The 23,117-nt window shown below is 38.8% G+C and overlaps 1 protein-coding gene across 2 annotated transcripts in view; it reads right to left on the bottom strand.

Moving 5' to 3' along the window:
• SIPA1L1 (signal induced proliferation associated 1 like 1) overlaps positions 1 to 10,078 on the bottom strand; it is a 156,197-nt gene extending 146,119 nt beyond the window's left edge. For both annotated transcript variants that reach the window (XM_082317672.1, XM_082317673.1), the window contains exon 1: positions 9,981 to 10,078. The gene's annotated coding sequence lies outside the window, so the exon portion shown is untranslated. The remainder of the gene's footprint in view (positions 1 to 9,980) is intronic.
• Between the last annotated feature and the right edge of the window lie 13,039 nt (positions 10,079 to 23,117).

The raw sequence follows: 23,117 nt of genomic DNA, 5'->3' as shown, positions 1-23,117 counted from the left end.
AGAAATGTGAGGTTATTGTTTCCCTGACCGTACAAATGAAGAGCTACTGTAAAACTATGAGACAGTGTGCAACATTTATCATTTTGCAAAGCAAAGACTGAAACGGCAAGCTGTGCCTGGCAGTAACCGAACTGCATCAGCAAAAAAGTACTAACAGCAGTATGAATTTTCACAAACACAAGCACCTCTGCACTATGCCACTGTAACCAACACTGAAAAGACACCACCGCCACAAAACATGACACCTGCCACGTTGCTTTCTAAGCAGCACCTCGTAAAACAGATCTCTGCAATGATTTTGTTTTTTCTCCAGTTAAAATAATGCCCTTTTTTCCCCATCCCCGCTTTCAGAAACACTGCTTTGTTGAAAGGAACTCTTTGTTATTTTAAATAAAAAATAAGATAGTTGATTCAGAAGAAAAAATACCCCACCCCACAGGAATAAAAGCTCCAGGCTCAAAATCTACAATAAATACTTTAAATAAACAAGCTTAAACTTACCTAACAGTACATTACCTCCAATGTTTTCATCATTATTTTAAAACGCTAGAAGATTCCCCTGCTTCTGAGCAGTGAAGGAAAAAAAGGCAGGGGGGTAGGGGGGAGATGGGGGCAGGGAGGGATTGGAGATATAAATGAGCTTATCAGCTGCTCAAACGAGGAACAAGACTTTTCCAAACACCACCTTCTTGTGTAATACGAAGGATAATATTTTAGGAACACAAGCTACAAGGTAACATCTCTGTACCCTCTATGCTTTAATATACTTTCCATTTTGGTCCTATAAAACTGAAAAGAAATCAAATGTACTCATGTATGCTCCGCTACCACAAAGTGCTATAACAATTCAACATAGTTGTTACTGATTTCTGATAATACTTACTACTAAAAACATTTCAATATAGTTCTGCAATTCCTTGTCAGAAGTACTTACTGTACAAACACTGTTTTTCAAACACGAAATCTGAAATTGCAGGTCTGGTGCACTTGTGCTAAAAATAAACTAATACTGTAAGTCACAAAGCTAAACTGTAAAAAAGCAAGCAAATACAGATTAAATAATAAAAAGATGAAAACTACGTTTTATGCCTAGACACATCAGCTGAAATAAAAAGCATGAAAGAAAGGTATTTTTAAATTCATATTGGCCATGATTAGGATGATCCTGAGCTGCACTGACAACCCGAAAGCCAAGCAAGAGGTACTATTTCAATGCCTCACTGATCAATTTAGAATTGGAGCATAATCACTGCATAGGTATTAACACAGAATAAAATTATTTTATAGGTAAACTGTTTTTGCAGTTGAGATGACAGAACAGTCAGCTGTCTCTATAAGGCTCATAGCTGGAGTACCAAACCCAAAGCCCAGCCTTAAGGTTCATTCTATTTGAGAAAGGAAAGAGGAAGGTGTCAGTGCTCTATGGCTTACCAAAGGACAAGGAAGAAAATTTCTAATGTTTTTGCTATAATGGAATTATGGTGAAAAAGTGTCTGACAGGAAACAGCAAAACCAGTTAACTGTAGTTCTTTGGCTACAAAAGACTAAGCAGCTTTTGTAGGACCTTGAAATTTTTTCTAATGTTGATGTTTGTTGATACCTTCCGTACCAGAATTTCAGGGTATGTATTAATACACTCTTGCAATTTCCCACATGCACGGTAAAGCTCTGCGGGTCTGAAAAGGCTTCTTACATTGATTTGCTTCAGAATTCACTCATCTAAGGGAAAGGCTAAATCTCTGTTTTCATTTAATAGGCAAAATTAGAAAACAGCTTAAATCCTGATTATATAAAAACGTTAGAAGAAAGTCAGCCACAACCCTCTTTGCTCTGTAGATGTACAATTCCAGAAGTTACCTCAGAGCACCGAGACCATTTTGTTCATTGCCTGGGGTCTCCTATGGACTGAAGGTATGTAACCGCACAGCTATCCTAGAAAAATGCAGAGCCATATTATTTGGTGAACATGGAGTAACAGTAAAAATAGGTAATGAAAATGCAGAAGGCATGCCTTTGAGCATATCAGTGTTAAGCATAGGAAAGTTTAAGCCCTAACCATGAATATAGGGGCCCAGAACCTGGAAAATGTTACATGCTGCAATGATTCACAGATCTGAAGCACCCACTGTTAGGTGATTTTACCAAGCAGATAATAAAATATGACAAGCAGACCCATTACCAGTACTACCTGGCATTTCTCATTTCCTTGCAGAATTCATTACACTGAAGACTATGAAGCTATCTGTATCCATTAGTTTATACTCCCAACACTCGCCATGGGACAAAAAAACCCAACAACTACTCCATAGACAGCATTAGGAATTTTTCGGAAAAGAACACCAGTCCTTTGTCATACCAATATATAAAATTTCTACATTCAGTACCAAACGCAATTCTGCTCCTCCCAAGTGGAAAAAAAAAAAAAAAAAAAAAGCTATAGCAGAATTAGAAAGAGCAAGAGGAAGGCAACAGAGAGCAAAAGGTACTGGGCTTCCCGATTCAGAAAGTCCTGAGCCAGAAGTCACCAGACATTAAGCCTAAAGCTACAAACCTGTCTTATATTCCTCCATTTGCATCTGTTGCTATGCTCTGTCAGAGGCAGCACCACTAGGCTAGAGGGTACTTTGATTTGACCTAATACTGTAAACCAACTGTAACACTGGATTTCTGGATGAAAGACAACAGTTAATATTTTAATGTATGAGAAAATGCATCCAACTTGTCCAAATATTTAAAGTGCTCTTTTGAATATCTTTCAAGGATCTACAAAGATAGCCATAAGCCTCAACATTCCTTTCTACATCCAAGCCATTTTAATAAAAGCAAAGCTAAAAAAACACAGATGAGCCTTAACTAATGAAGAAATGACAACTGCTTTGCAGAATAATCCAAGAAGGAGCACTTGGCCCGCAACTTAATTTCACAGCAAAAATATTAAATAGCCACTGCCTTTACCTGCTCTTTTCTCTCAAATTTCCAGTCTTACTAAATTGACCCCTGCTTCCCTTTTATAGTCAAGGACAGATGCAAGGAGCAAAGATTTGCAAGAAACACACGTCTGTCCTCCTTCCCTCCCTCACAGCCGAGCATGTAAATGTTTAAAGAATGCTATAAACTTCTGATGCTAAATTAATCCCGGCTGGGAAGGTGCTCAGGCCCCAGTCATTTTGCAGCTCATCCTCTTTCCAAACAACCTCCTCCCAACAGCCACTTGTTTTCAGAGAGGCTAAAGCAGCAGTTACCCCTTCTCAAGGAAGGAAGGGTGCACTGGTTCTCAACTTCAGCCTTTCTCCTCAGCCAGCCTCTGCAAAGAGCTCTAGCGTGGGTGCTAGAAGGCAGGAAAAGAGGAATAAAAAGGGGAAGTTATGCTGAAGAAAAGGAATGCCTAAAAGCAGTAGAGAAAATAAAGGAAAAAGAACAGAGTAAGAAAATAAAAGAGCAAGCAGAAATAAAAAAATATTGAACTTAACTTGGAGTTTAAACAATGATTATTCAGTGCTTCCTCCTATCCTGAAAAATCATATCTATACTACTACACATACACACACACTGCACCTCTGGGCTATGGGCTTTACAAACACGTTACCAAGAGCACAGCAGCATGAGGAAGGGAGAACAGCAGTGGCTGCTCCCCTAAGGTACGACTGGCACACAAAGAAATCAAGGTCTTTAGGAGCCACGCTACACCAACACTGAAAAGGCTGGTTAAAAAAAAAAAAAAAAAAGGCAAAAAAGAAAAAGATGCTGTCTTCTCCACTGTTTCTTGTGTCGCAGCTACACAGCTAGAAGCTTCCAAACAATTCCACATGTGCAGGACCAAGTAAAGAGGCCAATCCAACAAACGGATGAGGAAGCAGCTTTCCCGCTTTTATTTTGGTGCATACAGAGCAGAGGAACTAAAGGCACTAAAGGCTGCCCAGGCCAGCGCTGCTCTAGGCGCAGCCTAAAGAAGTTGACGTGTCCACTCAGCTTCACAAAGGACAGGACACTGATGTGGATGAGGGAGAGGACCATCCTCACACGATCTGGGAAGGTCTGCACACACACAAAACACCCAACAGCAGTAAAACCAAAAAAATCCACCACACCACATCCTAATTTAATTCTATCCAATCAATTTCTGAACTTTAAAAGAGTTTGCCACCCTGGGTTTCACAGTTCAGAGAAACTTCTCCTCTTGTCTATTTTGTAATATATACAGGTGCAAAAATGTAATGAGATTTAATGGGAAATCTTGCTCCTCCCCCTTTCTATTCCTATTGGAGGCGTACAGGCATGGGAGAGGTTGCAGCTCAAGCACATGTTAAGACATTCAGCTTACTCCTGTAAAAATACCATATATAAAGCCAAAGCTGAGTTTTCAGCTACCCTGAGTTAGAAAATGTTTTCAACTTCTGCAAATTATAAGCTTCCTTTGCTTAAAAAAATACGATTATTTATATACATTTAAAAAGACTTAGTAAAATGAAATGTTAGTGGTATTAAAGGTCAATGTAATCAATAGCATAGCTTCGAGGTACCAAAGAACCATACCAAACCTTCAAATATGGAAACAATGGGATGAACTAGTGACTGATTACATAAATTCATCTAAACATATACAAGGCATAAAACTAAAATGACCAAAATGCTAAAAAACCTATACAAATTAAGAGTAACAGGAAGCACTATTTATTAATTGCATTACTACTAACGCAAAAGCTACACAGCATCATTCACATTATGATGTGTATATACATGTATGCTATGTTATATACATAAAAAGACATGACTAATGCCTCATGCTGATGGGATCTGTAAAGCTAGCATCACACTGTCTAGTAGACACTGATCTTTATCTTTCATCAAATGGAGCAGAGTTAAGTTGTGGTCCTGCATTATGCATTAGCAGTGAATACAATTAGACTGAAAAGCAAGCTGATCTTCTCTGATCTCAAGCACAAAGTGTGAACTCTGATCTTCACAGGTGACAGCTTTGTGCATTACTTCAGTTTACTAGTTAGCTTCCTTGAATCTGTGTACGCAATAGAAAACTCACAACACATAGTTGTGGCTAATCTTATGCAATCCACTAATGTTTAAACAAGCATGAACATCAAATGAGAGAGCAAAGCAGTTACGTTACTTTGTTTGGCACAGAGAAACTGCAATTAGTTCTTGATTTTACAGTTCAAGAAGGATGCTGAAAACTGGAGGAAAAAAATTAAAATGTCTATAGCAAGAACACAGAGAGCAGGAGAAAGAAGGAATCTGATCTCTTGTCAAGCAGAGTTATAAAAGAACCACCACTGACTGGAAACACCACCTAAACAAGTTCAGGCTAGAAATGAGGTTTCTTTTGTTTTCAGGTAGATGGAATCATTTAAGAATTGCTCATTTCCAAATTCTGAGAAAAAGTTTTCATTGAAACTATGCTTTCCAAATAAATGCTGTATTTCACCTTGGTGTTCTGAAGCATGAATTTAGGAAATCTAAAAGCCAATGCAGTTGTAGCAGTAGCAGTTGCATATGTTCTCAAGACACTTTACAAAAGAACCAAGCATTTTCCCTCTACAGGAAGAAAACAAAGCAGAGAAATAACACTACCAGTCAAGGGCAGCACAGGAACAAAGTTCACAGCTCCCGATTCCAATTATGCTGCTCTATGATCCCTTCTGTGGGGTTTTTGAGTTGTTTTTTGTTTTGGGGGGGTTTGTTGTTGTTGGTTTGGTTTGGTTTTGGGGGGGCTGAGGGGAGGGTCCTTTTGTTGTTTTGTTTTTGAATTCAGTCCATGAACTTACTATTTTTCCTGCTTCACAGATTCCAATTCTGTTCAGTGTCTCAGATTTAAATGCCAATTCTTATTACTAACCTGCAAAAATTAAAAATATTTTAGCTGGGGAAATCTGTTGCTATGAAGTTTAAGTAGCACAGCACGTTGTACTTCAGTAATACGCAAGCTGACTCATGCAGAAACTCAAAATACCAGGGTTGCTCATGCTTCACCAGCCAGTCCCACAAGATGTTAATATAGCAGGATCAACGACAGAAAAGATCTTGTTTGTTAATCAGTGTACATTTGTATCATAGATGGTGTAAGTACATAGTTACTAGCTCTAAGTTATAGTACGTTCCACATTTTAAAGGTAAAACTAGGAAAAATTCATACACAGAATAATATATGCATTTAATCTACCAACAGCTCTCCACATTTATACAAGCTACAAAACTCAATGAGTTTTACAAAACCCACTCAATTTCCAGGGCATAGGACTGTGGTGATTAAGCACCCAGACTCCTTGACAGCCTCAAACAGGCTATGCTAAAATCCATGCTGTTAAATCCTTGCAATCTTTTTTTAATCCAGGCTAGCTAGATTAAAGCTAACTTGGGTGTGCCTAACCATTCTGAAATCAGGAAGTTTGCAGACATAGCATAGGCACCCTCATTCTTGGCCTGCCTAGTCAACAGGTGCCCACCACAGAAAAGAGCATGGATCATTACAATCCGTACCACTAAATCTTCAGTCATTCCGGACTAAGAAAACAGCGATCAAAGCATAAAATCCTTGCCAGCTTATGGATAGTCAAAAATTAATGGGATCCAGGCTTTTCTCTTTTCATTCACTCATATACACTTAGTTTCTCAATATGCAATTCTTTCAGTCTCATATACAATGAAATGAAGGGTAAACTTCTCTCATGAACACCCATTTCCTATTATAATGGACATATTTAGCTATTAAGAATATTATCCAGTTTTGTTGAATGGTTCAATTGCAATTCTCCAGTTCTAGAGTACATTAAACAATCTCCCAACTACCACATGCCAACTTCTGGTAATTCATCACACTGGTTTTAAACATAAAAGAAGGTAAAAATATACTAAGCACTTTCTATTTCTTTTCCATTTAAAGATAATAACTGTAGTTGTCATTGCAACACCACAGTACAAAGACATTATGGAAGACAACTGCTAACTTGGGAACATACGTGCATCAGTGAGAGTATCTAATACCCATACTCCCTTTCTCTCAGGTGCATGCCTGCACAGGTACATGCATGCATACAAAATACATACATGCACTCCTCAAGTAATGCCCTTCCTTTCTTTACAAGGAGACCAAGACTGTAAGCACTATTTGCAGGGGGGTTTCCTAGCTTTCTTCAGACTCCTCATGGAAACAGCTTGAAATACAGACCTACACAATCCTAATAAGGGAAACCCTTTGTACAATCACCAACTAAACCTTGGGGAAATTTCGGGGGGGAGAGGGGGGACACAACAAAATACGAAAACCTGCTAAATGTAAGAAAGGGACACAACTCTGTACATCTCCTGGCTATTCAGAGAAATGGTACCTATACAGCTGCCATCTCTCATTACAGGGAATACAGCACTATGTACTCTTAAACACATCCCTGGGAAAGAGCAAGGATCACTGAGGCAAAACCTTTCCCACCTCACGCAACCAGGCCTTATTACCAATGATAAATGAAGCCGCGGGGCTTCAACCTGTCAACAGGAAAAGAATAGTACAGATAAAAACAGCAGCTTTAAACACTATCCTACAAAATATAACTTAAGGTCAACATCAGCCACTTGGGCACAGTGACCATCCCTTCCTCTTCCTTCCCCCCAGTCCTCCTCTTCATTTTAAGTGCAGGTCAAGGAGACATAAGCAGTCTTAGGTTAACTTGTGCGCAGAATTTTACAAGTTTTATTCTGTCATTATTAACAGAAGAATGTGGGGAATCTAACAAAACTAATTTTATGCTGCTGAATGTCTTGCACCTAAGTATCTTTACAAATCTAACTAGATTCCATATTTGAAAAATAAGCGAAAAATCAGCTTTATTGGAGCACATTACTATTTCTAAAAAAACCTACCTATTAACATGGATATGCTTTACTAAAACATTTAACTCCCAACCATAAAACTTGTTCATGAATTTCAGTACATGAATTTCAGTACACAAGACTGGGTCTATGTTTATGAGCTCATAAGCTCATGGCCCTAACCAGAACTGCTTCTAGTGAAACAAATTAAGTTTTAAATATAACTTTGTATAAATAGATTTGTTACGAGCTGGAATTTAACAATTTAAAAAATTCCACTGGGAAACAATTTCCATTAGTGAACAAAAATTGCATGTGTATAATAAAAAGCAATTTACCACCTACAGTGAGTATTTCAGTGGTATAACATGGTGACACTGTCACTGGCAAAATTAATTACTTTGGTATTCTTTATGGAAAGTATATGATAAAAAAAACAAACAAACCGTGGAATCCAAATATAGCGGGGGAGAAAACTGTTCATTACTTTCCACCAGTAAGTTAAATTAATAGCTAAGAGACTGCTTTTACTTCATCACTCAAGACAGCCCTTTTTTACTGTCCATGTCCCACTACACAATGTTTAGGATCAAAATGTGTCTTGGGACCACAAACTTCAAAAACAAAACAAAAAGTTTTGTATGGTGTGGTGGGAAAGAGATGGACACAATGTTTTCTCCTCTGCAACTTTGAGAGCTACATATCAAAGAAAACCACAATAATGATTGCATGTGAAAATCAACACTAAAGATAGTGCCAAGTGAAAAGGTACGATGATTCAAGGGGAAAGACAAAATAATTAAACAGCCTTTTCCAAGGGCTCCTCTAGGTCTGGGAACAAACATGTTTGTTTCCAGTATCCATGTCCTCTGAAGGAAAGGGTTTGTTGCTACAATAAATCAAACCTCAGAGGCTAAGCAGTCTTCTGTCGACACCACACAGCTTTGCTGACAGTATTTCAGAAGAACAGATTTAAATTGACACTTTCAATACAACAACATTGTCCAAAACAACTGCAACAACAACTACATGGCAGATTCTCTCAAATAAGAAACGTATTTGTTTCTTTAGGCATCCCACAGACTGATGAACTGATGTTACAAGGGAGGGTTTTTTCTTTAGTAGCAATGCTTATTAAACTGCTTGTCACTTCCAGGCTGGACTTCCTTTGCATATCCTACATCTATAGCTTTCAACATTCATTAATAAACAGATCATTAACATCTGTTTGGGGGAGGGGGCTGTGTTTTTACCGTCTAGTTGCAAATCAGCTTAAACTGATCGAAGTTCAGATCTCAGTGCTGTTCTCCCTGCGGTCCCCAGCAAGTATTCTGGTCACCTCCCTTCAGGCTGCACTACGGCTTGTGCAACATGTTGAGTTAATTCAGGAAGCCAGTCCACCTGAAAACTAATCCACTCCTGGCCACCTTTGCAAAACCAACACCACTGCTCCCCATCCCTCCTGCCCTCACCCCCCAAAACCACACGCTGCAATTTTCTAACCTTCTTGAAGCAGGTCCTTACAAACCCACAAAGGACTTGCATTTGATACAAGGCAGAGGGCACAGCTGCATGGGCAGAACTGCAGCATCCGATGCTTGCAGCATCCTTTTTATCTTTTCACAAACTCCCTAAAAGTATATTATATTTCTCTGTGAAAGGATACATCATGTACTAGAAGTCAGACCTTTTCAAGAATCGGGCACATTCAGAATAATCATCCCTTTCTTCCTTACAACATGAGTTTAGTTTTGCAAGTAGATTTAAAAGAAACCACCTACAAGAACTACCATGTTTTAGAAAATGTGACAAAATCAGGCACTCTGTCACAGCCTGAACAGAGTCCAACCTGCTTTTTAGGAACACTTCTACAAATACCTAGTAGAAAGGGGGGAGGGAGTAGCCATCTAGTCCCCTTGCATCTCCCTCCTGAAAAAAACTCTCACGTGTAGAGGATGCATTCAGCAACAGAGTGGGATACAGTCTGGCACTCAGCAGCAGCCAGCCTACCCGGGTAAACCATCCTGCTGGAGACCACCCATTCTGCATTGTATGAAACACTGTGCTATCAGCAGTCAAAGCCAACACTGATTTTGTAGCATCTAGCACTACTCCAGAGGGTGACTGTCAGGCGGTACAGAAACTGGAACATGCATTCTTACCTATCCAAATTCCCGAGAAGGCAAGCGCATGCAGCTTTAGCAAAAATTCCCAGTGGCTGTCACGACCAGCTTCAGATGAATCATAGCATGGTGAAACCTAGAAGCAGAAAGACCATGGGTATGAACAAACTTTGAATGGGAGATGAACGGGTGAAATCTTTTAAAGAGGCAAATGGTATTGCGGAAACGGTGTTTGTAAGAAGCCAGAAGCAACAATGCAGGCTTATAAAACCGTGAACCTATTAAGTTTTTGTAGCTAAACTTACTCATCTCAGAGAGCCTGCGTGAGAAGTTTCTCACTGTAACAATCCCAGCCTTTCTTTTATCACCCTTTCTCTGAAACAAGTTTTTTTCTTCCAGAACACATTCTGTGAGGCATTTGGAGATTAAACAAACACAGGTTACACCTGAAAGGGAACATTTAGCAGTGCTGTGGCCCACTTTTTTCCTCACTACTCATCATAAAGGCTATCACACATGTCAAAGACAAGGGAGAGCAAGAGTGAGTTTATCTAAGTCACCAAATGCAGTCCTCTAAGAAGTCACCAAGAGTAGCGAGTAAAAAAAAAAAAGTTTCAAAGTTGGTTCTTCCTATTTACCAGGCCCTGTAATAAAATCATTATTGTTTCAGCATTAGCCTTAACATCTCACCTCTGTCTATTGCTACAAAAGGCTTGCATCTGTAGATGACAGGAGCCCTCTAAAATTAGACTGGGCAAACAGATGTAACCATGGAGATTTATGCTGCAGTCCCAAGAACTCTGCAGAGGCACAAGCTGGAGGTAGAGCACATACTGCCAATGAATTTTTGTCCTCCTCTACTCCCACCAAGCTCACGTGTTACAGGAGATGTGCAGTGAATCATATCAAAGAGACAGATTAAAATCCAGCTCTAAATAAGGAGACTGGAGGAGAAGACCTAGATAATTTCTCCAACCTCATTTTCCCCAATCTAGTTCACTGCACGGCTACATAAGCACTTGTGCTGACATGAGGCAGAAAAGGCACAGGACGAGATAAGCAGACAAGGACGGCTGCTTTCAGCTGCAATGCCAGCATAAGCTGCACATAAAACCATGGTACAAGTGCTATTTATTTCATTATAATGATCTTTGAAACTTGATAGGTTGATAAGCAAATAATTTTAAGTCACCCCTTGCTATTCTCCCAACAGTTCTTTCTAGACAGAATTGAATAAAGTTTGAACACATGGTGGCAAGAACATTAGCATCAACCAAAATTCTTTAAAGAGTGCCAGACAGCATTAGCAACAGAGCTCAAGAAAGTAATTATTGCCATCTTCCTTTAAGCAATTAATAATATAGCTTTCACAGTTGGGTTTTTTCTTGCAAGTTCAGTTTAGGCTTATTTACAAAATAGTGTGTGAAATTAAGACTTTGGAAAAACAAGAAGCATCATCAAAAGAGCTGCAATAAAAAAAAAAAAAAAAAAAAAAAAAAAAAAAAAAAAAAAAAAGCAAGTCCAACAAAAGCAGTTTCCAAAAGGTAGAGAGAACTAAATTCCTGTTTAAAATAACATAACATTCCAGGAGGAACTGCATTTTAACTTTCATCTCACCAACAAACTGAGCCCGTCTCTTTCAAGTAGAATCACATTCTAATTTTGGGGTAGAAATGTTTAATTATAACTCAGTCTAATGAAGCAAGTAAAAGGTTTATAACCTATCTGCCTGTGATTGCTACTGACATTTTGGCAAGTCATTTGGGCAGCAGGTAAATAAATAATTTCTGCAGGCAGTGGCCTTCTGGTCAAGAAAATTTTCCTTGTTTTCTTTAGGGCAAAGTTCTTCACCTATTCCAGCATTACTAAGATGCATCATAATTCTAACTCATAACTCTCCATTTTCTTTGGTGTTAAATTATAGACCTGCTGTGTAAAGATAACTTTTTTTTTTTTTTAAAAAGATTGCCTGTGAAGCTCAATTGTGATTGGGAAGGCCGCCTACACAGCAGAGAGAGTGAGAAAAAACACACTTGCAGAGCTGAAAAAACATTGGTGTAGGCGTACGTTAAGGGGGAAGGGAAGAAAGAACTTGGTTCTACTGAAAAAGGCTATTTTCTTACATCACCCTTGGAAGAATTAAAATGTGTTACTTGAAGAGAATTCAAAGGATTGTTTGCTATGTTCCAGATGTCAATGTGCAGTACTACAAGCAAGATGAGGAATCCTTGCAGATTCATCCCCCTGATTTCAGAATCTGCCACCTACCCAAGGAATGCTTCACTTCCCCCACTTCTCTGCTGCATCCTGCAAAAGCTATTCTCACGGAGCAGCACGTCACCTGCAGAATAGCAGTTCAAAGCTTTAGAAGCCTTCTATAATTAATAACATTAGGAAGTACTGAAATTGAAGCCAAAACCTTTTCAAAAAAAGAAGGGGAAAGCAAACGCTCTCTAGAAACACTAAGAACAATTAGCATTTATTCTCAGTAGAATCTAACAGTATTCAAAACTGCTGAAAAAATAGCTACAAGAAGTTCAGATGTTTGTTTCTCGTAGACACTTAAAAAACAAAAACAAACATTTTCCTCCCTAGCCTACACAGCCTTCAGTCCATTCATCTCCCAAGAAAAGTGAGCAGGCCTTTCGGGATGTCCTATTAACTAATCCAGATTTTCAAAAGAAAGAAGAAATGAGTATCAGTGGAAAATATCCTTCTCATTTTTCTTTAGGAAGGCACCACTTATACACATTACAATTTCTAAATAAAGAAGTCTACATAAAGTGTTCTCGTGCCATCATAAAGCTATGAAAATACTTTTAATAGGTCTGTCTTTCCCTTCATAATAAAAACAAAAGGCTTTTGATGTACATGCATTGGCTGATTATTACTGTAATTACTACCAGAAGAATGAAGACAGCCAGGACAAGTTTCACCATGAACTTCAACAAACATGAGATGATGCACTGTAGGGAAAAGAAGATGCTGCTGCTCCCATGGCGTTGGGCACCAGCCTGCAAACCCCAGTCACAGGGAGATAGGACTTCAGCACCTAACCCCCTTGAGTGTTCAGGCTGGTATTTTCAAAACCCTGTGCCTAGCAGATGACTGAATTCCTGCACCCACAGTACACTGCCACAACTGAGAACAGCTTACAGAGCAGTACTGCTGGAAGGCCACCTCCAACGAAAGCTTTCACAGGGCTCTAAGTTTCATCTCCAAATGTATGCTGTCACTGAAGATGCTGAATGCCAGAAACTGATAAATAACATCGCTGCAAAGTGAGCTCCATTTTTATACATCTTTTCAACTATATGATTGCTAAGCACTAATGGCTATTACTCATACACATCACAAACACAGGTAAGACAGGGTTTTAAAAAGCACCAAGCCAGCTGACTCGCACAAACCAATATGGCAAGAGAAAGCAGCACACTTAGAAGTCACAGCTAAGCTCCTAAAATTACTCTTAAAACACAAGACAGTTGCTCCTGAAGCTCACTGAGGCACAAATTCTTCTGGGTCAGAAAGGCAGGAAAAGATGAAGTATCAAAGGGAGGTATAAAACTCAGCAGTAGTAAAAGCTCCAGAAAAAAGGAGGATCTGAAACAATGAATATGAAATATGAAAAACACAGAAGCAAGAAAAGAAGTAAGGCAACACAGAAACAAGTACAAAAAAAATAAAGGTGTATAAGAAGTAGCAAGACTTGAAATCCCTTATTCTAGGAAAATTGGAGTCATTTATTATAAATGAATATATGTAGACTCCTACTAAACTTTGAAATTACAGCCATCTTGACTTTCACCCTGGTGAACACTGAAATGCTATTTCTGACACATTAATAAAGCCTCTCTACATACCAATACACGTATAATTCTAATAAACCAAAAGCGCATGAAAATATTACACAACAAATGAATCACATACATAGAATTTGCATCCTAATAAAGCGTATCCTTTCATGCTCAGCTTGTCAAGCTAAAGAACATTTGCTTCAAGAGTCACTGCCAGAATAATATGCTCTCTTGTGTTCTTCCATAAATTTCACTTTTAGGTAAAATGAAGTTTTATTTCTTCCTAGTGAGAAAACAGCTCAGAGTAGTTTGGAAGGCTGCCTTTTACTGTCAGGCTCTAAGATCTCCAGTCAGACTAAGGCTATTAAGGAAGAAAAAACCCTAGAAGAGCAAGGAGGACTGTCAGGAGATTCGCTGCTGCTGCTAGCATCAAAATTCAGAGAGAATATTTACCTTTTGCTTTTCAGACACTAAGACCTTCAGGAATTTCTCACAGATGTGCTACAAGGAAGAAAGCTGAAATAGTGAAACGTTTTTACATTCTCATACCTATTTGTAAAATAGGAGTATTAAAAAATAAAAGAGATTTGAAATGGAATTATACTTCAATTTTTGAATGAAGGGAGATTCAGCTCAGGTTGGGGGGGGTGTCTGGGTTTTCTCATTTTGTGTGTTGGTTTTTTCCTCTCATCAATGGTAAACTAGAAGTCTGATGCAGATTTACAACCTGATACAAATTTGAATACCTTTGACATCATAATTATACAGTATCAATCAAAATTAATAACATTGCATTTAATTCATTAACTCCTTTGCTGCCCTGTCAAGAGGAGTCAATTAGTGTAATTCTTAACATTTTTCTCAAGAGAGGTAATGGAACAAAATCTCATTTCACCTGAAAAGGCTTCTTCTGATGTTCACAACATCATCTTAGTGCAGCAAGCCATAACCTTTCCTGATTATCCACAACCACCATGGCTTACACGCTTTCACACTGAGGCCAGTTTTTCTAGCCACAGAGCGTATGACCATAATAGCATATAAATGGCTTTATGTTTACCTTTAATATAACTGCACATCCTACAAGTAAAATACCTGTACCAAGAAGATACTGCTGACTAGAGAGAGCTTCTCATCTATGAGCTAATGCTTTTGTCCAGCGCTGAACTAACCTAAGTGAAACACGAAGGAATTTATATAGCACAACCATGAAAACTTTGGAGTTATTCCTGACAACAGTAAGCAGTTTAAAGTTAGGAATACAAATACTTTAGTCTGAAATGGAGAAAATCAACAACAAATGCAAACAGAGTCCACTTTCCCCCTGCTCCCCTTACATGAAGTAGTGACCCATCCTTTTTGCTGTCCAATATTCCTTCTTTAAAAGTTACGTTTTTTCTCTCTGGAAACTTGTTCTATTGCTTGTTTTTCAGCCTAGCTTTCTGTCACAGCTAAGCTATAAGAGAAGGACAGGATTTTCCACCCTAAAAGAAGTTACTGCTGCCAAGCACAGAACTAGTAATCTGTCTATGGCGGAAAATACTGGAGGAGCAAGGATAAAGGGCAAATTGAGCAAAGAATTGGCAAATTCACAATTTCAAAGCTCACTCCTTTTCCATTTTGCTCTTCGCACCCCTTTCTTTCATATGTGATTTCAATCCATTCGACTACTGTTAAAAGAAATGAGAAGCTGTGCTGGCATCTTGACTGACTTCTGTATTTGGAATTTTAAAGCTGTTTGTCCATGAAAACAAAGGCAGGACCGTAGAGAATACGCAGCTGTTAGGAAGCTTTCCACTGATAAGGGATCAGAGTGCCTTGCAGATAAGGTAAATATCATTAAACCAAATACAAAGAAAGGGAAATCAAGGCAAGAGAAAGAAAAGGAGTTGCTGAAGGTCATCCAGCAGCCAACTGGCAGTCAAAAATACTAGTCTTCCAACTTATAGCACCCGTGGCAAAGGACCGTAACGACTTCTCTTTATATGAAGGCTTTCAACAGCACTTTGATGAACTGATAATACACATAATGTAAGCAACAATACATAAGCTAGACAAATTAGATGCCCTATAGAAGAAGGCAAAGAACTGCCTAACAGTGAACAAACTAAAAGCCATGAAGCACTGTTACTGAACGACATCCGTGCACACCCATCAACCAGTGGGTTTCCGTTGGCAGGTACTAACATCTGTCAACAAACAAAACATGAAATCACATTTCCCCAATCTTTCACAATACACTGGCATATTGCATAAACTCTGCTACTTTACCCTTTACCACAAAAAGTGTTTAAGCCAGGAATATCCAAATGCAAATTTCGGTTAACTGCGTATATGCTGTGAGCACCACTTCTACAAGCCTCCAGTCCCCTTCACAGCACAACAAAAATGTACACCGTACATCTGCTACAGAAGGAGGCTTCACAATAAAAGTTGTATAGATGTATACTGCCTGTAAAATTCATTAAAAGAGGCATTAACTACATCACTATGGTTTCAAAATATCCAAGAGAATATGAAAAATTCCACTCCATTGAGCAGAATTTATTCAGTCTTCAAAAGCTTTGAAACTATGTAGAACCGAAAATCCTAGTAATCTCTAAGAAGTTTCACACTCCATAAATCATATCTTCTTCTATCCCCAATTCAAAATTCAACTATAATAAAAAGACAATTCTTTAGCTAGAAAGTTTTTTTGCATATGTAACCAAACTTCTGCTTTCTACGTTACAAGCCTTCCTTCAAGGAAAAGAAAACATTCATCCACAGCGCCTTTCAGATAAGCAGAACTCATTATTTCCATCCTACTGAAAGAGGCAAAAGTAATTCAAGATATTCTCTCCTGCCACACCCAAGGTTTCCATTTTCAGTGGAGAAGCCCCTTTTACACTTGCATTTCACGGGAACCGATAATCTGTTATTCCATAACACACAAGCATCTTACATCTCCATCCCCATTTGAGTCACTTGGCAGACCTGGTAATTTGCATTAGAGTGGGGGTTTCTCTGCCCATTCAAGGACCTTCATGCTCTTTGCCAGGTTAAGATAAAATTTAAAAGGGTTCTTTGCCTGTTTTCCCAGGAAAATTACAAATTATTTTGTACTCTTCTCAGTAGATAGCCCATTTATCCACATTTCAAGATATACTGCTCTATAAACAATAGTTCACAGTTATCCTCTTGGTCACGCAACTCTTCAGGAAACAAAAAAAGCATTTTTCTGTCTGCTTAGAAGGCATCAATATTATTTCAGCTTACAGAAAGAAAGCTTTGTAAAGAATTTATTGAAAACAGTCACAGTCTAGCAAATTGACCACATGTCTAAGAGCTCTGCATAATTCAAACAAGCAATTTTACTTGTCTGTTCTGCAATTTTCCCATTAATGAAAATAATATTTACTTCACAGGGGTCAGAATGATTAATTTCCATGAAGAGCTTGAATCTAAAACAGAGGGTAATTTGATAGATCTCTGAGGAGTGAGGGTGAAGGAAAAACAAATTAGATTTTATGTTCATTTTCAAATGAGAAAATATTAGAGTTGCAGCAGAACCAGCTACTTTTGCATGTCCAAGAATATTAGCAAAATTACACACAATAAAGAAAATCCAATGCTAATATAATTTCTCTTGAACTACATGCCCAGCCATGAACAGCAGCAGACTCTTCAACACCACATTTTTACCCGAACAGACAAGTTTTGGAATCTGCCTTGATTCTTATCCATTCCAAAGTTGCTGCAGTTTCACACTAATAAAATGAGATGTAACATTTTGAGAACACAGTGCTCATTTATCCGTGGGAAAAAAGGGAAGAGAGTTACAGAACACTCCGAACATATTACTTTTAATAAACCCAAACCAAAAAACAAATGTAAGAACGTACCTTGTGAATCCAGAGACTATAATATAGCTAACTATTAAGGATTCATGAAAGTCTATTCCCAGTTTCAACTGTTCAATTCAAAGCCAGAAAAATTACACAGTTCATATCAATGTACTACGTAATTATTCAAACACTATTCTTAAGGTGTTCTCACTACTACAGAACCATTTGCACCCAGGCTGACCAGGTATAGCTGAGAATCTGGTCCACACCTTTTCTTCTTTTGTTAAAAATAAAGAGATTTTGAAAGTCTGGCTCTCAACATAGGATTCTCTTATTTATCAGTAAATACACAGAAGCGTGAATTCACAAATACATCCTTTTCCTGCTTTTTTTAGTACAAGAAGCACTGAGAAATTAGGCTACTTCAGGCAAATTACTTTGGGTATTTTGAATTCATTTCTGGAGTATGATAGAGAGTAGAGAGTCTCTATTTTTCTAGAGTAAAGAAAAATTGTCTTTGTCAAAGCAAGTATGTGATGCATTGATGGACCACAAACTGTAGAATACATACCACGCTGACACAGACTGACACTAGATACATCATCTTTAAAAGTACCATGGTCTGAAGGTAAATGAGTAATTAACTAAAGATGTAAGATTGAACCCAAGTTAGGAGAGGGAGATATAAGGAGGGGGGGGGTGGTGGTGGTGGTGTATGCTATTATTTTTGGCAGGAGGAGGGGGCTAAAATAGCATATCTGTTTATCTACAAACACTGCAGCTAAAACACCATAACTAACACCCTTGGATACAGAGAAAAATACACTGTTGAACACCTCATGATTTTAGTAAGAATAGCAAAAAACTAGACACCCTTGTTTCTAAAGAAACTGCAATTCTAGGGAAGAAACTACAATAAGAAAATTGTTAATATGGGAAATTAGATTGTGAAGAAACAAAACAGAAATGTTATACATGCTTAATGAAGTACATGAAATATTTCCATGTTGCCACAAATTGAGATTCTACACTTCAGCAAGTATTCGTTAGTGCTGGGGAAAAAAATCTAGAAGTACAAAAGCAGAAAAAAGTGACTTAATATAATGCTGTAGCATAAAAGGTGATAACATCGGTTTTGTTGGGGGGTTTTGTTTGTTTAGATGCAGAAAACTGAGTTTATTTTTACTTCACAAGAAGATAGTCTTCTAAGGAAAGGTTTGCAAATGTTAGCAACTGCAAACCTGCAGCACCACGCCAATATAATCTAAAAGCAATTACAGAAGTTGCAGAAGCTACAGATGTTGAAGAACATAAAACTAAAAAGGGTGTGTGAGGGCCATAACACTGGCAATTCGAGAGGCCAGTAAATAATGTTCGCGTTTTTTTCCAAAGCCACAGAAACCCCGCGGAGGAGGCACGACACCTCTGCCAGCAGCAGCGGTGCTCCTCCAGAACGCAGCCACCGTGCTCTCGGCAGCTCACCTCAGCCACAGCAGAAGCACCCGACTCAGCGACCACCCAGAAGCACCCACTGTCCATATCCGTTTCTTAACCAAATACACTCTATACACCAGAGTTTTCCATTAAAGAGGAGAAAAATCTCTGATCTTATGCCAGGCTAAAAAATTCCAATATAAAGGGAGAAATAGTAACAGAAGCACAAAACCTGTACCCATTACTAATGAACATTTTAAGCAATTTCACAATCCAAACAGCATCTTGTGCTCCAGTCCACTTGAGTCATTGTCCGTCACAGTAAAGAATACACAGGAACAAATCAATTCTTCACCTGCTTCCCTACATCCTTTGGGGCAGAACATGACTACTCTTTTAAATAAAAGCCTTGAGAAAAGCCTGTTCCAGTGATTTACTCAAATAAACATGCCAGCAAAGGTTTACATTCTACCAGTTGAATGTAAAAATAAAAAGTGACTATAGATCTTGAGGGAAAAAATTATCATGTTGTTCTTTAGTTTTTCATAAAAATATTTGTCCATTTGTATCAGACAACCAAAATGTTGCACAGCTCAATGAGCTATAGTAACGGAAGAGCTAGAAATCAACACTATTAGGTAGAAGTTATGGACCCCACCATGACATGTCATTCCTTTGACTACGTAGATACAGAACATGTCTTTAATTAAAAAAAATATAGTTGTTCTCTTACATTAAATAACAAAAAAAAACCAGTGACAAGTCATCATTCTGAGATACTGTCCACATTATTCCTATCTAGAAAAGCTCGCCTACATGCCTGCAGTGAAACACAGCAAGCTTTTTTTAAAATTTTTCAATTTCAAGAGTAGCTTTAAAATGCTCTGTCTTGAGAACACACACACAAAGCTTCAAACTGTTTCGCAAATAGGAAAATACTTCACAGAAAAGACCGTCTCAGCTGTGTCGTGGCCATTTGAACTAACAGCAGCTTTCCCCCCCCACACATTTGGAGACCCATTTTGAAAATCTATAGGGCTATTATATAATGCTTAAACACCACTGACGGTGTCTACAAAGAGCCTACGGCAGGTCTTAAATTATTTTTATCCAATCCTAACAACATGACAGCGCCATTACTACAAGTGCGTGATGGGGTTAGGAAAAGCATAGGAAAGAAAACATCAGTAACGCATCACATGAAATTCAAACAATGTAGAGCAGGGACATGGGGCACAAGCACAACTTTAACAAATCCTGCTTATAAAAAAAAAAGCAGACATACCATAAGTGATAGCTGATTTCAGAAACATCCTATTAAGGCCGTACAGGGCCAGCTGAACCCATTATAAAGCATCTATATACTGCTGGTGGGGGAGAGCTCTATTGCCCCCTTCTTTGGAAGTGTTGGCTTTCAGCAGGATCGATCCCTTGCTCCAGCCCACCCTGCAGCTGCACACATCTGTAAGTGGAGGAGGTAGGAAGGAGCCGCTGAGTCAGAGCAGAGGGAGGAGAAAAGCAAGATGTGCTCCCCCTTCCAGGGGCTGCGTGGGCTCATGCCAGGCTGGCATGGCCGCATCTCCACACCCTGAGCTTCCACGGAGGACAATTCCCAATTTTGCTAGGAAAATACAGATCCTGTCCAATACTGCTAGAACAGCCAGTGCCAAGGGAGAGGGCTGAGCTCTGAGACACCTGAGTGAAAGCTCTCATCCCACTGGCTTTATTAGTTACCCCACACAACTATTCATTCATTTTGAGGAAACACACACCTGAACTGTATCTAAAATACTAATTTTACCAAGTACAAGCAACCAAGCTTAAAATCTGTCAATACACTCCAAAGTTAGATTTGGATACAGTCTGACTCTTACTCCAAGAGATGCAGTAGAAGCATTTGAAAAAAACACAGCAGATCTAGTTACCACACATGGCAGAGCTTCCTTTTTTTAGCGTGACTGATATAAGGGGAACTGAAGACGAGCTTCTGCAGTCCTGATGTCCCATAGATGGGAGACAAATCAAATCAGCCCAGACTGCTGCACTCTGTTAATGGATCTTCTCCTGACCTGTGGCAAGTAATCTCATAATTCATATGTAAAACTGCTCTGGTGAACTATTTTAGAAAGGTTATCTAGCAATTACATACAAGAACAATTTGCTGCCCAGTTTCAAATATTTGGAAAATATAGTATTATTGGCATGTTACATGAAAAGGCATTCGAAATTCAGAATAAAGATATCCATCATCCACCCCATCTATCACTTCAGTATTTGGGTACGGAAATAAGTAGCAGTTGTAGCTTTGATTCAGTAAACCGAAAGGTCTTTTCTTGACAAGGGAACTTCTCCAAATCTAAAGATACGTATTTTTATGATATTTCAGAGGGCACCACATACTTTGTAAGATGATGACCTAAAAGGACCTCCCCATCACCAGTGTCTCAACCACCACCGCCTCATGAAGCTGTGTTAAGAAAACAGCACTCCACTGCACAGGGAAGAGGCCATACAGCAAACCCATACTCGGCACAGGATTGCAATCATCGTGTTCACACTGCGCTTTAGAGATGCACAGATTTTTAACACGTTTCTAAGAATTTTACAAACGTTATCTCCAGACAGACTGGTTGCACACTGCTTCCCCAAAATAGCTGGTAAGATACCCTAGAAAAGCTATCAATAAGGACAGAAAGTTTATTCCAGAGGAGAAGGGACTCCTATCATGCTGCTCACTCAGTTCTTTCCTTACATTGCAACAGGGTCTCAGTTTACAGTCTCAGGTTGTTTCAAACACAAAAATACCTTGATCATAAGTATTCCTCACATCTCCCTGGCTTTCCGAAATATTTTGGTATCAGCAAAGCACAGGTAAGGGTTCCTTTCCTCATATCTAGACTCAACACATGAAAATCTCTCCTATCACAAACCTCACCCAAAAACCCAACTGTTACTTGAGTGCACTTCTCCAGAGGGAAGTGTTTGTTTTCACCCAGAAGAATGCTCCTTGTGATCCCTGAGCCGGGCAGCAGGCTGCAAACACGGTTTCGCTGAGGAGAGGACAGGAATATCACCACAGCACAAGGCTCCAAAGGAAAACTACCTTCACCAAACCATGCCACCAGGATAGCGCGTGCTCACAGATTCGGTGCTTTGCTGCTCTTCTTCCTCAAGCATGTCACTTAGTTTTGTGTTATACAAGTTACAGAAAACAAATCTTAATATGTTGCCAATCAAATCTTAACTAACTGTGCATGGTAAGTAGAGGAAAACTATTGGAGCCCATATGAAAGGACCGTTTCAGGAAAAAGAAACGGCCATAACTGCAAACATCAGAGGTAAATGAAGAATGTCAGCATTACTAAAACAAAATAACCCTTCAAAATAAAGGTAACTTAAAAAAAACCAACAAAAAACCCCTTCAGATGAGTGATGTCACCACTTAAGACAAGTTCTGAAACCCTTCCTCCCTGCAGCAGGCAGGGAGAGGAAGCACCAGAGACACCTGTGAGGCCCTGGGGTGACCTTATCCTCTAAGCAAAACCAAGGTAAATGCTATTGCAAGTCAGTTCACCCCAAGGGGAGGAGGGGAAAGAAAGAAAGGAAAAAAAAAAAAAAAACCACACAACATGCTTAGTGTAATGGAAGATCAGTTTGGCTGCATGGTAATGAACACAAAATAAATCTAGCTACTGAGAGAATATTATAGGAACTCTCCTCTTAGAAATTGTCCACTAGCATGTGTGTGTTGTGTTTACACTTACTTTTCCACCAATTCAATTTCTGATTCACATTCACTAATTTGCCAACAATTGTCCCTGGATCTGGAAGGAAAGGGGAAGAAATGGGGAACAGCAAGATACCAAACCCCATACTTGAAGAAATTACTGGCTAAACCCTCCTCTCTTTTTTTCAGAATTTTGTGGACTTCAGAAAGTTTATAAATATGTCGTTATACTTGAGAAATACAACCTAAGGCTTTCAAACAATTTACCTTTAACTACAGTTGTTAATATTTTCTTAAACATGCTTATATTCACAGCACAAATATCACATTGCTGGACTCAAAGGGACTTTTTTTTTTCCCTGCTGTATTTTTGTTAAGTTGATTTCATAAA

This window comes from Platalea leucorodia, assembly GCF_965183815.1.
Source record: "Platalea leucorodia genome assembly, chromosome: 7".
In the NCBI taxonomy this organism is placed as follows: Eukaryota; Metazoa; Chordata; class Aves; order Pelecaniformes; family Threskiornithidae; genus Platalea; species Platalea leucorodia.
This window is presented reverse-complemented; position numbering and strand designations above follow the sequence as displayed.